The sequence below is a fragment of the Dermochelys coriacea genome, chromosome 2, assembly GCF_009764565.3.
Source record: "Dermochelys coriacea isolate rDerCor1 chromosome 2, rDerCor1.pri.v4, whole genome shotgun sequence".
Lineage (NCBI taxonomy): Eukaryota > Metazoa > Chordata > Testudines > Dermochelyidae > Dermochelys > Dermochelys coriacea.
In genome coordinates this window covers 244,092,532-244,108,081 of record NC_050069.1, presented here as the reverse complement: position 1 = coordinate 244,108,081, position 15,550 = coordinate 244,092,532, and the positions used below count along the sequence as shown (strand labels likewise).

The following is a 15,550-nucleotide window of genomic DNA, read 5'->3' as shown; positions in this document are numbered from 1 at the left end:
CTAGGGGTGACAGTGGACGAGAAGCTGGATATGAGTCAGCAGTGTGCCCTTGTTGCCAAGAAGGCCAATGGCATTTTGGGATGTATAAGTAGGGGCATAGCGAGCAGATCGAGGGACGTGATCGTTCCCCTCTATTCGACACTGGTGAGGCCTCATCTGGAGTACTGTGTCGAGTTTTGGGCCCCACACTACAGGAAGGATGTGGATAAATTGGAAAGAGTGCAACGAAGGGCAACGAAAATGATTAGGGGTCTAGAGCACATGACTTATGAGGAGAGGCTGAGGGAGCTGGGATTGTTTAGTCTGCAGAAGAGAAGAATGAGGGGGGATTTGATAGCTGCTTTCAACTACCTGAAAGGGGGTTTCAAAGAGGATGGCTCTAGACTGTTCTCAATGGTAGCAGATGACAGAACGAGGAGTAATGGTCTCAAGTTGCAATGGGGGAGGTTTAGATTGGATATTAGGAAAAACTTTTTCACTAAGAGGGTGGTGAAACACTGGAATGCGTTACCTAGGGAGGTGGTAGAATCTCCTTCCTTAGAGGTTTTTAAGGTCAGGCTTGACAAAGCCCTGGCTGGGATGATTTAACTGGGACTTGGTCCTGCTTTGAGCAGGGGGTTGGACTAGATGACCTTCTGGGGTCCCTTCCAACCCTGATATTCTATGATTCTATGATTCTATGAAAGCTTTCAAGCTCTCAGTGACCCACTCTCGATGATGACAAGGCACTGACAGACGTGACAGGTCCCTCTGTGTGTTGGGGTGGGGTGGGGTGGGGTTCCTGCACCCAGGTCAGAAGCTGGTTTTAAGGCTTGCTCCATCATTAAAAGCACACAGTTTATTTCTCTGTTCTTCCAGGATCTTCCCTTAAAAGAAGTGCAGATCTTGCACTTTCTGGAAATATGCGAGTCCCCCAAATAAAAAGAATGTACTTGGAGTGCCTGTCACTAATGGGGATTGCTTTTTTACAAGAGAGGTGCCTTTTAAAGCCTGCAGAACCCAACATCCCTGACAGAAGAAAACTTGTTCAAGACCCTCAACAAGGAAAAAAGAAAAAAAGGGTAACAAACATTCCAACAACTAAGATACTAAACCTACCTCAACTAAGAGTCAACTATCAAAAATAAAATACTTATCAAAGAGGGAACAGGCACATGCTAAACTCCATCTCTGGCGAAAGGTGGCTGAGAAGGAACTGAGGGCAGTTCACCCACACAGTCCTATACCACCTTGGTACAGGACCAGAAGATGTGTACGGCAGATGCACGAGGCCAAAGCAGGCACTGCCACCAAACAGGTACAGAGACATATGTGCACTTAAAGTGGAGCACCCACAGGGACACTACTCAAAGAAAAAACTCTTACCAATCAAAATCTAAATGAATTTTATTATATATATTAGCCAGTCAGAGGTACTGCTCCCTTTTTATCACCGAGTTTCAGTTATGTCCATAAGTTTCTTACAACAAGAGGGATGGATGTCAGACTGCCTCAGCACATTTCTAGTTCAGATGTATAGTGCAAGCACATCCAACTGTGAGGGGATTTAATACCCCTCTGGATCTTACCAGAACTAACGACACAGACTGTCACATCCCAGCACCCCCATGAAATTTGGGATTCCCCAACACCTCCCTCTCTTATGCTTCTTCAAAGGACCTGGGAGGTCCAAGCTGCTCAATCAGATCCACACACTTTCTATACCAGGCAAAAAATGGGGAGCAAGAGTGGGGAAGAGGCTGTGCTGACTAAGGGAGAAGAGGGATGTGGATCAAAATCTCAGTGAAAGAAAATCTCGGTTCACACTTTGTTCTTGGAAGTAGCAAGTATGGGCTGGGAAGATCCCACTTTGTGGCAACTACATATCTTGTGCATGCACTCCATATAGAAGATGGTGATTTCAATATGCTCAAATGCAGAGCCATGTGAAAATTTTTAGTTATTGTGAATTTCTGACTGCATCACTAACACTCTACCCACTCATCAGTTTCCACTGAGACTTATTCTGGCACTCCAAACCTGGGAGCAGCTTCAAAAAAGCAAAGTTTTATACAGTTATTTTTAAATTCAACTCATATAAAAATGTTTTCTTCTTCCCCCCAAACATGGAATTCTTCCCAAAATTACATTGGCCCAATGCCCAGGAAAAGTAATGTTCAGTCCTGGATCAGTAATTAGTTCTAGGCAAATACCTTGCAACTCTGCAGATCTAAATAGGAGCTTTATAAGCAATGGAATGGGGAGATTTTCAGTTTCCTATTTATTCACTCATCCATCCATGTCCCTCTTCTCCTTTTACTCTCTCACACTCACCTCTTTCCTCTAGCACTCAAAATCTTGACATTGATCGAGCCACTCATGAGTAATGTGACCATTCTAAACTCCTACTGATAAAATGTCTATACACTAAGCTATTATGTATTCTGTATCCGACATGTAATTTACAGAAAATACTATTGTAGATATAATTGAGTGGTGGGGTTTTGTTTTTTTTTTGTTTGTTTTAAGAAATGCTCTTGGTACTAATTTTGAAAACAAAAAATGCCTGTAAAGCCGTGTGACTTTGTTATGCTGAGCCCAAATGTGCCTCTATAACCAAATGAAAATTGTTTTCAATCCATAAACATGTAGAAATGTAGTCTGTCTTCAGATAGTCCAGGGTTAAGTGAAAGCACTCAGTCCTGCTGGGATCTGAGAAGCTCTCATTTCCAATGGTAATTGCTCGGCAGGGCCATGTGATAACAGACTTAAAAGTTTCAACATTTTTATATATTACACACAAATTATATTAAAAGAACATTCTTAAGGTTGCAAAGTTAAGCACTCAAAAATTAAGAAATGCCATAATTAAGGTTGCCTGTGCAATCATAGAATCAGAAAAGGAAGGGACCTCGAGAGGTCATCTAGTCCAGTCCCCTGCACTCAAGGCAGGACTAAATATTGTCTAGACCGGGGTGGGTAAACTACGGCCTGTGGGCCAGATCCGGCCCCTCAGGGCTTAGGTCCGGCCCACAGGATTGCCCCCCATTGGTGCCGCAGGCCCCGCGCCACTCTCAGAACCAGCTGGTACCATGCCCCGGGGGGGGAGGGGCAGAGGACTCCGTGCTTTGCCCTTGCCTCCAGGCATTGCCCCCCCAGCCATTGGCGGGAACGGGGAACCGCGGCCAATGGGAGCTTCAGGGGAGGTACCTGGAGGCATGGCAAGGGCAGCATGTGGAAAGCTGTGACCCACCCCTGCCAGGGGCCGCAAAGGGATGTAGTGCCGGCCGCTTCCTGGAGCGGAGCAGAGCAGCGCGGCACACCGTGGGGCCAGAGCAAGCAGGCAGGCAGCCTGCCCTGGCCCCAGTGTGTACTGCTGCCACCCTGGAGCCACTTTAGGTAAGCGGCGGCACCGGGCCAGAGCCTGCACCCCAAACCCCTCCTGCACCTCGCCCCCCAACTCCCTGCCTTAAGCCCCCTGCCGCACCCCATACCCCAACCCCCTGCCCTGAGCCCCCTGCCCATACCCAGCACCCCTCCTGCACCCCAACCTTCTGCCCTGAGCTCCCTCCTGCAGTCTGCATCCCTCCTGTACCCAACCCCCTTTCCCGAGCCCCCTCACACACCCCACAGCCCTCCTCTGCCCCAATCCCTTGCCCTGAACCTGCATCCCCTCCTGCACCCCAACCCCCTGCCCCGGCCCTGCATACAATTTCCCCACCCAGATGTGGCCCTCGGCCCAAAAAGTTTGCCCACGCCGATCTAGATCATCCCTGACAGGTGTTTGTCCAACCTGCTCTTAAAAGTCCCCAATGAGGGAGATTCCACAATCTCCCTAGGCAATTTATTCCAGTGCTTAACCACTCTGACAGTTAAGAAGTTTTTCCTAATGTCCAACCTAAATTTTTTCTCTCTCCTCCTTGTAACAACCTTTTATGTATTCTCAATCTTCTCTTCTCCAGACTAAACAAACCCAATTTTTTCCATCTTTCCTCATAGGTTATGTTTTCTAGACCTTTCATCATTTTTGTTGCTCTTCTCTGGACTTTCTCCAATTTCTCCACATCTTTCCTGAAATGTGGTGCCCAGAACTGGACACAATACTCCAGTTGAGGCCTAATCAGCACAGAGAAGAGAAGAAGTATTACTTCTCGTGTCTTCCTTACAATACTCCTGCTAATACATCCCAGAATGATTTGCTTTCCCCCCCCCCAACAGTGTTACACTGTTCACACATATTACACATATTTAGCTTGTGATCCATTATAACCCCCCGATCCCTTTCCGCAGTACTCCTTCCCAGGCAGTCATTTCCCATTTTGTATGTGTGCAACTGATTGTTCCTTTCTAAGTGGAATACTTTGCATTTGTCCTTATTGAATTTCGTCCTATTTACTTCAGACTATTTCTCCAGTTTGTCCAGTTCATTTTGAATTTTAATCCTATCCTCCAAAGCACTTCCAATCCCTCCCAGCTTGGTATCATCCACAAACTTTGTAAGTGTACTCTCTATGCCATTATCTAAATCATTGATGAAGATATTGAACAGAACCAGATCCAGAACCGATCCCTGCAGGAACCCACTCATTATTGCCCTTCCAGCCTGACTGTGAACCACTGATAACTACTCTCTGGGAATGATTTTCCAACTAGTTATGCACCCACCTTATAATAGTTCCCTCTAGGTTGTATTTCCCGAGTTTGTTTATGAGAAAGTCATGTGAGACAGTATCAAAAGCCTTACTACAGTCAAGATATACCATATCTACTGCTTCCCCCCCATCCACAAGGCTTGTTATCCGTCAAAGAAAGCTATCAGGTTGGTTTGACATGATTTGTTCTTGACAAATACATGTTGACTGTTATCACCTTATTGCCTTCTAGATGTCTGCAAATTGATTTTTTAATTATTTGCTCCATTATCTTTCCATGTACAGAAGTTAAGCTAAGTGGTCTGTACTTCCCCGGATTGTACATATTTCCGTTTTTATAGATGGGCACTATATTTGCCCTTTTCCAGTCTTCAGGAATGTCTCCCGTCTTCCATGACTTTTCAAATATAATTGCTAATGGTTCAGATATCTCCTCAGTCAGCTCCTTGAGTATTCTAGGATGCATTTCATCAGGCCCTGGTGATTTGAAGATATCTAACTTGTCTAAGTAATTTTTGACTTGTTCTTTTCCTATTTTAGGCTCTGATGCTACCTCATTTTCACTGGCATTCACTATGTTAGATGTCCAATAGCCACCAACCTTCTTGGTGAAAACCGAAACAAAAAGAGTCACGTAAGTACCTCTGACATTTCCACATTTTCTATTATTGTCTTTCCCCCCCTCATTGAGTAAAGGGCCTACTCTGTCCTTGGTCTTCCTCTTGCTTCTAATGTATTTGTAGAATGTTTTCTTGTTACCTTTTATGTCCTTACCCAGTTTGACCTCGTTTTGTGCCTTGGCCTTTCTAATTTGTCCCTATATACTTGTGTTATTTGTTATACATCCTTTGTAATTTGATCAAGTTTCCACTTTTTGTAGGATTTTTTTTTTTTGAGTTTTAAAAATCATTGAAGATCTCCTGGTTAAGCCAGGGTGGTCTCTTGCCATACTTCCTATCTTTCCTACACAGTGGGATAGTTTCCTCTTGTGCCCTTAATAATGTCTCTTGGAAAAACTGCCAACTGTCTTCAATTGTTTTTCCCCTTAGACTTGCTGCCCATGGGATTTTACCAACTAGCTCCCTGAGTTTGCTAAAGTCTGCCTTCTTGAAATCCATTGGCTTTATTGTGCTGTTCTCCCTCCTACCATTCCTTAGAATCATGACCATTTCATTATCACTTTCACTCAAGCTGCCTTCCACTTCCAAATTCTCAACCAGTTCCTCCTTATTTGTCAAAAATCAAATCTAGAACAGCCTCCCCCTTCAGCAGCTTTCTCCACCTTCTGAAATAAAAAATGGTCTCCAATACATTGCAAAAACTTGTTGGATAATCTGTGCCCTGCTGTGTTATTTTCCCAACCAATGTCTGGGTAGTTGAAGTCCCCCATCACCACCAAATTCTGTGCTTTGGATGATTTTGTTAGTTGTTTAAAAAAAGCCTCATCCACTTCTTCCTGGTTAGGCTGTCTGTAGTAGACCCCCCCACCATGACATCACCCTTGTTTTTTTACACCTTTTATCCTTACCCAGAGACTTTCAATAAGTCTGTCTCCTATTTCCATCTCAACCTCAGTCCAAGTGTATACATTATTCATATATATGATTTAGGATACAATCTTTAATTGTATGACCAAAAATTCATTTTTTTTGCACATGACCCCTACCTCATTCAATGCACAGTTTGGATGATGCTCACTTAATGAGCAGCTATTCAATATTTTGAATTCTCTTTACTGTTCAATGTCTGACCTCCATGCTTTACTTATTGCACTGTTCAGACCCTGCTCTGAAGACAGAATTATTCATTTCCTCAGGATCTTTTATATGGCACTCATCACGATAGTATCTGAGTGTTTCACAAACATTAATTTACTTTTTTAACTCCCCTGTGATGGGTGTGGACTGAGGTACAGAGATTAGGGACAAAAAGTATCCATTAATTCTGGGTAATATTGAGGACTTGATTTTTCAGAGTACTAAGCATTATACAGCACTTTATATGTTGAAAGCACAGTGCCCATTGGCTTCAGTTGCAACGACAAGTACTCATCTCTTCTGAAAAAACAGACCCTAGGCACCCTGAAAGTCAGGAACCCAGAAAATGGAAAACACACAATTAGCGACACGAGTTTGGTTTAAGTGACTTGATTAGCATCACATAGGAAATCTGTGGCAGACGCAGGGATAGAATCCAATTATTCACAGCAGCATGCCACTGCCTTAAGCGTGAGACTAACTTCTCTTTCTGCAATCCACTGCCTCATTTGCTACACACCTTCTAAATTCTGCAGTGATTGAGACGGGGTCCTCCTTTGCTACAATTCATCCCCAGAGCAGGTCCACTCTCTGCACGGAATGAGACAGGGATCCTGTCACGGGGAAAAAAATCAGAGTGACACCATGTAATTAGAGACTATCATAATGCATATGCACAAAAGTGCTGAATTAATGTTGCAGATGTTCTGTTCAAAACTTAAAAAAAAATTGACAGCTGTCAGTGGTTTTCTTGCTCATTGATTCTTTATCTCCCAAAATATTATCTGTACAATCTAGTATTCTACATGCTGCTCTGATATAAATATTGATTAAAGGTTCAAAGTATTCGTAAACTTCTCGTCCTATTTATTATTACTAAATGAACATGCCACTTACAATAGTCTGAAGGGCTTTACATGCACTGTGACCTACATTTCAAAACAAGAACTGGTTTTTGAGCAACTGTAGTTTAAATACTAAGATCCACTCCCACAAGTTTTTCAAAGGTGTAGTCTCATTCATTAGTGTTATTCCTGCTTTACATCAGACTAAGTGTTGATTCAGGCCTAGAATTCCTTACAAAATTTCTGTCTGCTGGGTCCACTCAGCACTTGATCAAGATATAAGTATGCCTGGAAATCGGAAAGAAACTAGCAAACACGCTTCGGATGGATTAACTAGTCCATGCAGGGTAATGTGGTCTGCTATATAGTGAGAAAATGTTCTCATTTAGCTGAGAGCAATAAACTAGGCAATATTAATTAGTGATTTAATGTTTTCAGACAACTGTGAGAATCTGGAGGCAACGGTTTTAAAGCCTTGAAATTAAGAGTGGCCTGTAACACAGAAAGAAACGAGTACTTGTGGCACCTTAGAAACTAACAAATTTATTTGAGGATAAGCTTTCGTGAGCTACAGATCACTTCATCGGATGCATCTAAGTCTCTAAGGTGTCACAAGTACTGCTTTTCTTTTTGCGGATACAGACTATCACGGCTGCTACTCTGAAACCTGTAACAGAGGTTTTCATTAAAGATCACGCTCCTGACCCAGAGATCTGGAAAATCAAATCCAGAGAACAGATATGGCACTGGTCTTCTGATCCTATCCATACTATTTCACATAGAATAGATACCGAATAGTCTTTGCTTTTATAATACAATTAATATTTAAGTCATAAATGAAAATGATCCAGAACTTAATTGAGGTAAAAAACAAATCAATATTTTGTGGAAAGGATTTTTTATAATTATTTGTTTATTTATTTATTTATTTATTAAAAAACAGCTCAAATTTGGCAGTACGAGTGCTCCAACGTGCAATGACTGGGAATGCAAAAAAACTAGAGCTGTCGATCACAATTAACTCATGCAATTAACTCAAAAAAATTAATCGCGCTTAATTGCAGATTTAATCGCATTGTTAAACAATAGAATATCAATTGAAATTTATTAAATATTTTGGATGCTTTTCTACATTTTCCAATATATTGATTTCAGTTACACCACAAATACAAAAAGTGTACCATACTCGCTTTATTTTATTTTTATTACAAATATTTGCACTGTAAAAATAACACAAGAAATAGTACTTTTCAATTCACCTCATTCAAGTAAAGTAGTTTAATCTATCCTGAAAGCACAATTTACAAATGTAGATTTTTTTTTTCTTACATAACTGCACTCAAAACCAAAACAAAACTATTTAAAACTTTAGAGCCTGCAAGTCCTACTTCTTGTTCAGACATTCGCTAAGAGAAACAAGTTTGTTTACATTTACGGAAGATAATGCTGCCCGCTTTTTACTTACAATGCCACCTGAAAGTGAGAACAGACATTCAAGTGACACGTTTGTAGCCAGTATTGCAAGGTGTTTACATGCCAGATATGCTAAACATTCGCATGCCCCTTCACTCCATTCCAGAGGACATGCTTCCATGCTGATGACACTCGTTAAAAAAAAAAATGCATTAATTACATTTGTGACTGAACTCCTTGGAGGAGAATTGTATGGCTCCTGCTCTGTGTTTTACCCACATTCTGCCATATATTTCCATGTTATAGCAGTCTCGGATAATGACCCTGCTGGTTGTTCGTTTTAAGAACGCTTTAACTGAAGATTTAACAAAAATGCAAAGAACGTACCAATGTGAGATTTCTAAAGATACTTACAGCACTCGACCCAAGATTTAAGCATCTGAAGTGCCTTCCAAAATCTGATCGGGACGGGACGTGGAGCATGCTTTCAGAAGTCTTAAAAGAGCAACACACCGATGCGAAAGCTACAAAACCCAAACTACTAAAAAGAAAATCAACCTTCTGCTGGTGGCGTCTGACTCAGATGATGAAAACAAACATGCCTTGGTCTGCACTGCATTGGATTGTTATCCAGCAGAACTCATCATCAGCATGGACACATCCTCTGGAATGGTAGTTGAAGATGAAGGGACACATGAATCTTTAGGTTTCAGAGTAGCAGTGTTAGTCTGTATCCACAAAAAAAAAAAAAAGGAGTACTTGTGGCACCTTAGAGACTAAAATTTATTTGAGCACATCTAGCACTTAAATATCTTGCAATGCCGATTACAACAGTGCCATGCTTTCAGGTACATTGTAAACAAGAAGCAGGCAGCATTATCTCCTGCAAATGTAAACAAACTTGTTTGGCTGAACAAGAAGTAGGACTGAGTGGGCTCTAAAAAGTTTTAGATTTTTTTATTTTTGAACGCAGGTTTTTTTGTACATAATTCTATATTTCTAAGTTCAACTTTCATGATAAAGAGACTGCACTACAATACTTGTATAAGGTGAATTAAAAATACTATTTTTTTATTTTTACCATGCAAATATTTATAATAAAAATATAAAGCGAGAACTGTACACTTTGTATTCTGTATTGTAACTGAAATAAATATATTTGAAAATGTGGAGAACATCCAAAAATATTTATATAAATAGCATTCTATTATTATTTAACAGCACGATTAATCGCAATTAATTTTTTTAATCCCTTGACAGTCCTAAAAAACAACGCATTTCCTTTAGATTTTGTACTAGGAAGTCTGATAAATGGTGCTGTGCATATGAACAGTATGTGCACCTCTCTGTGGGCCTGACCTTACTCCCACTGAAGTCAAATGTAAAAGTTTTGCTCCTTACTTCAATGGAACAAGATTTAGAAACTGACAAAAGAAAGTCTTTTCTTTTAAAAGGATTACAGATAAAGTTCTTCACAGCAAATACATGGTATATTTCACTGTCATAGATCAGGGTGAGCTGTACCTCTGACACCTCTCTGGCCTCCCCCTCCCATGTTAGACCCCATGCCTGCATCTCTCCCAGAGTGCAGTCCCACAATTCTCTCACTCCTAGACCTGGCTCCTGGCACAGTACCCTGTGAATTGCCCAGGATTACTCCCAACAGGTCCACTGGGTTTGGGTACCTGCAGTAATTTCCTTTTGGAGCACATGACCAGTGGTGAATACAGTGACCCAAAACAGCCTTCTTAAAACAAGTATTGTTTAATCTTAACAGTAAGAATAGCAAAGCAGAAGAGAAAAAAAGAGGAGTTTTTTTTTAAAGAGAGCCTACACACCTCTATCTAACCTGTATGTATGACCTTCCCAAAAATTAGCAATCTATGCACAATAAGTTTCCTCAAAACCCCCTAACATCTGGAGGTCGTTTTCTCCACTTTATCCAGCTATGTCCTTCCTCAAACACATGTGTCTAATTAAACCCTCCTGAAGCTTTTGATTCTCCCAGCTCTCACAGGGACTGAGTCACTTTTGGGTAAAACTTGTCTCCGGCCCAGTGGGGATTGAGTAAAGGCATTGAAATTAATTGCTTTGCATTGTTCCTCAAGTGTTTGCAGAGAGGGGAATATCAGGATTCATCTCCCCTTTCTTGGGTGCATTTCCTGAAAAACCTGCTAGTGAATTAATAGGCATACAATAACCACCACCACAACAGTCAAAATACAGTATTCATAAATTATTATGGGCAGCTACATGTTCTCACATCCACACCATGGGCTGCTGAACCAGACAGCATATTTAGAGATTATGCCGGTGTATATTGCAAATTGGTTGTAGGCAAGGTTAGTGACAAACAATCTTGTACTATAATATTTTTAGACAAACATTTTAACAATCACCACCAATGACCCTTGTGATTATTTTTTAGCATAAATTTGATCTCATTGGTATTAGTGAAACCGGTGGAATGATTCCCATGATTAGAATGTTAAAAATCAATGGACCTAATCTATTTAGGAAGGATCAAGTGAGCAAAAGGGCAGAGGAAGTGGCACTCTATCCAAATTGGCATTACCTATTTCCGAGTCACTTATAACTTAGAAGAAAAATATCTTGAATGCTTATGGATTAGTGTCTTACTAGATAAAGCACAAGGTGAGGTATTAGTTGGTGTCTGCTACAGATCACCAAATCACTAGGGAATAGGACTGACCACTTCTTTACACAGCTATCTTTAATGTGTAGGGGAAAAAAAGCAGTGTGATCAGTGGGGACGTCAATGTGGGTGACATATGCTGAAGGTCTCATGCTACCAATACCTGGAATTCCTAAATATTACAGATGACAGTTTCCAAACTCAAAAAAATGTTGCGTCCAACATGGGAAAATTCTACATTAAACCTTGTCTTGACAGATAAAGAGGAACTGATCAGAAAATTGAAAATTAATAGTAATTTAGTTACAAGTGATTATGACTTCTTCACATTTATAATGTGTAAGCAGAATAAAGTCCACACCAGTGATATATATACTTATACCAACACTTTACTAGATGCCGTAACAGCCATAATCAAGGAAGAAAACATACAGATTAAAAAATGACCTGGTTTAGAAGGGAGTGAAAGCAGCTATAAAAAATAATATATAACAAATTGAAGAAAGGGGAAGTTGTTAGTAATGAATATAAATCAGAAGTTAGGAATAGCAGAAAATTGATAAAGGAAGCAAAAGTGATACGAGGAGAAATCTATGGCCAGCAGGACAAGAAGAAATGTATTAGGCAGTAAAAGAATCTTAACAATGGCTTTGACCCATTACTGTATGGAAATGGTAGAATTTTAAATAGTACAGAAAAGGCAGAAGTGTTCAATAAATACTTCTATTGTGTATTTTGGGGAAAATGAAACTGTCATATCATATAACACTTTCTATTTCACAAGTATCTCAGGAGGATCTTAAACTAATGTCAGACATTTTTAAACCAGACCTTGCATCCAAGAGTTTTAAAAGAGCCAGCTGAGAAGCACACTAGACCATTATTGCTGATTTTTAATGTGTTTGGAACACTGGGGAAGTTCCAAAAGATTGGAGGAAAGCTAAGGTTATACCAATATTTTAAAAGTGTAAACAGTATCAACAAGGAATTATAGGCATATCAGTCTGAAATCAATCCCTGGAAAGATAATGGAGCAGCTGATTCAGGGCTTGTTTAATTAAGAAAGAGAGAAGAGTGATATATTTAATGCCAATCTATATGGGTTTATGGAAATAAATCCTGTCAAACTAACTTGGTATGTTTTTGTAATGAGATTACTAGTTTGGTTGATAAAGGTAAAAAAGTGTTGATATAATATACTTTGACTCAGTACTGCATAACGTTTTGATTAAAAAACTATGGAGATAGGAAATGAATATGGCACACATTAATGGATTAAAAGATGGCTAACTGATAGGACTCAAAAAGTAATTATAAATAAGGAATCATCCTCAAGCAGGTATGTTTCTGGTGAGGTCCCCCTGTGGACGTGGTGCTACCTAACATTTTGATTAATAGTACTTGTGGCACCTTAGAGACTAACAAATTTGTTAGTCTCTAAGGTGCCACAAGTACTGCTTTTCTTTTTGCGAATACAGACTAACACGGCTGCTACTCTGAAACCTGTCATTTTGATTAATGACATAGAAAAAAACAAATCGCTGATAAAGTTTGCAGGTAACAAAAAATGGGAGAGTGGGTAATAATAAAGAAGATGGGTCACTTATACAGAGCAATCTGGATCATTTGATAAGCTGGGCGCAAGCAAACTATTCATTTTAATATGGCGAAATGTAAATGTATAGATCTGGGAAAAAAGAATGTAGGCCGTACTTACAGAATGGGGAACTCTATCCTGGGAAGCAGTGACTCTGCAAAAGATCTGGAGGTCGAGGTGGATAATCAATTGAATTTTGAGCTCCCAGTGCAACACTGTGACTAAAAGGGTTGATGTGATCGTTGGATGCATAAACAGGGGAATAGAGTAGGAGAAAAGAGGTTATGTTACCTCTATATTTTTCACACAATGTAGAGTTCAATTTCCTTCAGCTATTTTTCCTTCAAATCTATGCTTAAATGCTTTTATATTATTTATAAAGATAATCACAAAGAAAATATTCAGTAAGAATATATCTATGCAAGCAAATTCAGACCTGTACTCCAATGATGCAAGGATCCAATGTTGATAGTAACAACAGCAAAATGGTAGTTAGACAACACACTGGTTAAAATTACCTGCTTCTGGAAAACTGCCTGCCCCGACAGTAGAAAATTAAGTATATAAAAAGTGCAAGTTTGGACAAGATCAAAGATATAAATCGCTAACCAAAACCAGAAATACTCACATGCCAACAGCCTAATTATTAACAGAAAATATATGAGGTTCATCGATGATAGATGTTGATGTGTTCTCTTATTTTCTTATGTTTCCATTGCTCTACCCATAGGAGAGAGTCCAATAAAAGTTACAGAAATGACACTCAAAAAGATAATTTATAATATAGTACCCACTTAATCAGAATGGCTGCTTCATCCACTCTCCTCCAAGAGAAACAATTTACTCTAGCGACAGTGAACAGCAGCCACAGTAACAGCAGTGTTTCCACCTAATAGGGATGCATTTAGCCAGCATCAAGGGGTCAAGTGATGATTAATCAGATATTAAATGGATGTGAAATTCTCCTGTCTGAGCACCTTTAAAATATAGAAATTGCCCCATAAAAATAAAATGCAGTAACAAACTTTTATTAAAGACAGAACTTTATCATTTTAGGTCTTCTCAGACTTTCCTTTAAATCAGGACTGGCAGTTAATTAGCACAAGAAAGTCCACACTGGAGTGTTCCAGTGTACATACTACTGAACATGTATTGGTGCTTTCAATCTTCTTAAGTGGAGTAATTGCAACTTCATGCATTTATGCACGAAAACTTCTAAGTTTTGTTCCATGATGTGGGGATTCAGGCGTTCCTAGCATGTATCCCATTATCGAAAATGGGTGCCAGGTATTTAGCTGAACTTCAAACTAACTGCTCAAAACCCCAGTAAATTGTGATCCCAAAACCAACACTCATAAGGAGAGTAGGAGGGGCAATGATTACAATCCTAGATACTGATAGCTCTACTCCCTTCCAGGGTCACTGGAATAGCTGGTCTAATCAAGCACAAAGCAGGACGACTCGTTTATTCATGTGGTCAGAAGGGACCATCGTGATCATCTAGTCTGACCTACATATTGCAGGCCACAGCACCTCACCCACCCATTCCTGAAATAGACCCCTATCCTTTGGCTAAGTAACTGAAGTTCTCAAATCATGGTTTAATGACTTCAAGTTACAGAGAATTCACCATTTACATTAGTTTAAACCTGCAAGTGATTTATGCCCCTGGCTGCAGAGGAAGGTGAAAAACCACCAGGGTCTCTGCCAATCTGATCTGGGGGGAAATTCCTTCCCGACACCAAATATGGCAATCAGTTAGACCATGAGTATGTGGACAAGACCCGCCAGACAGATAACTGGGAAAGAATTCTCTGTACTAACTCAGAGCCCTCCCCATCTACTGTCCTGTCTTCAGCTGTTGGGGATGTTTGCTACTGGCAGACGCCAGTGGGCCACATGTCACCATAGGCAGTCCCATCATACCATCCACTGCATAAACTTATAAAGCTCAATCTTGAAGCCAGTTAAGTGGTTTGGCCCCACTGATCCCCTTTGGAAGGAACTACTGGGGCCTTTTTGAGGGAGTGGGAGGTGACATGGCTAAGTAGTTTTACACTAAATCACTCTCCTCCATAGGCCTAGAAGTGTCAACTTTCCAAGAACAGTTTTATTGCACTGTACAGACTTTCAGCCTTAGAACATTGACTTGACATCCATTTGACCTGACAATTAGCAATTCTGGGAAGGAAGGGGGGAAAAGGGTTGCTGACATCTTGTGTTTCAACCACTGCACCCAAAACACAGCTAGATCTGAGGTAATACAGAAAGAGTCCAAACCAAAACATACAATCCAGTCATTTGCCCATTGATGGCAATGACTAAATGCCAAATGTCTTTAATGTGAGGCCACCTTAAGCGTTCCAATTTTTCTGGCCAGAACACCACTCACTTTCTATTTAGAAACACACATTTCTCCTCTCCACTCTGAGATTAAAGATGGGTAGGTAAGTCAGACATTGAACTCTTCCACCTACTAATACACATTTGGACACAAGCCAATACTATGTTTAAAAGTATACATGCCTCTTTTGTAAGATGACTACAAGTGCTGCTATTTTGAAAAAAAAGTTCTGTAAAAAAAGGCAGAGCAATGGAAAATTTTGATTTAAAAAAATAGATTTTGAAACCATCCATGATTTTTTGCAATA

At 40.2% G+C, this 15,550-nt stretch overlaps 1 protein-coding gene across 8 annotated transcripts in view; it reads right to left on the bottom strand.

The window, feature by feature from the left end:
* The window catches only part of CCNY (cyclin Y), a 240,744-nt gene that overhangs the window by 102,341 nt on the left and 122,853 nt on the right, over nucleotides 1-15,550 (bottom strand). Inside the window, exon 2 of one of the 8 annotated variants that reach the window (XM_038388719.2) lies at nucleotides 6,909-7,002. The exons of the other annotated variants lie outside the window; for them this stretch is intronic. The gene's annotated coding sequence lies outside the window, so the exon portion shown is untranslated. The remainder of the gene's footprint in view (nucleotides 1-6,908; nucleotides 7,003-15,550) is intronic. 8 annotated transcript variants of the gene reach the window in all.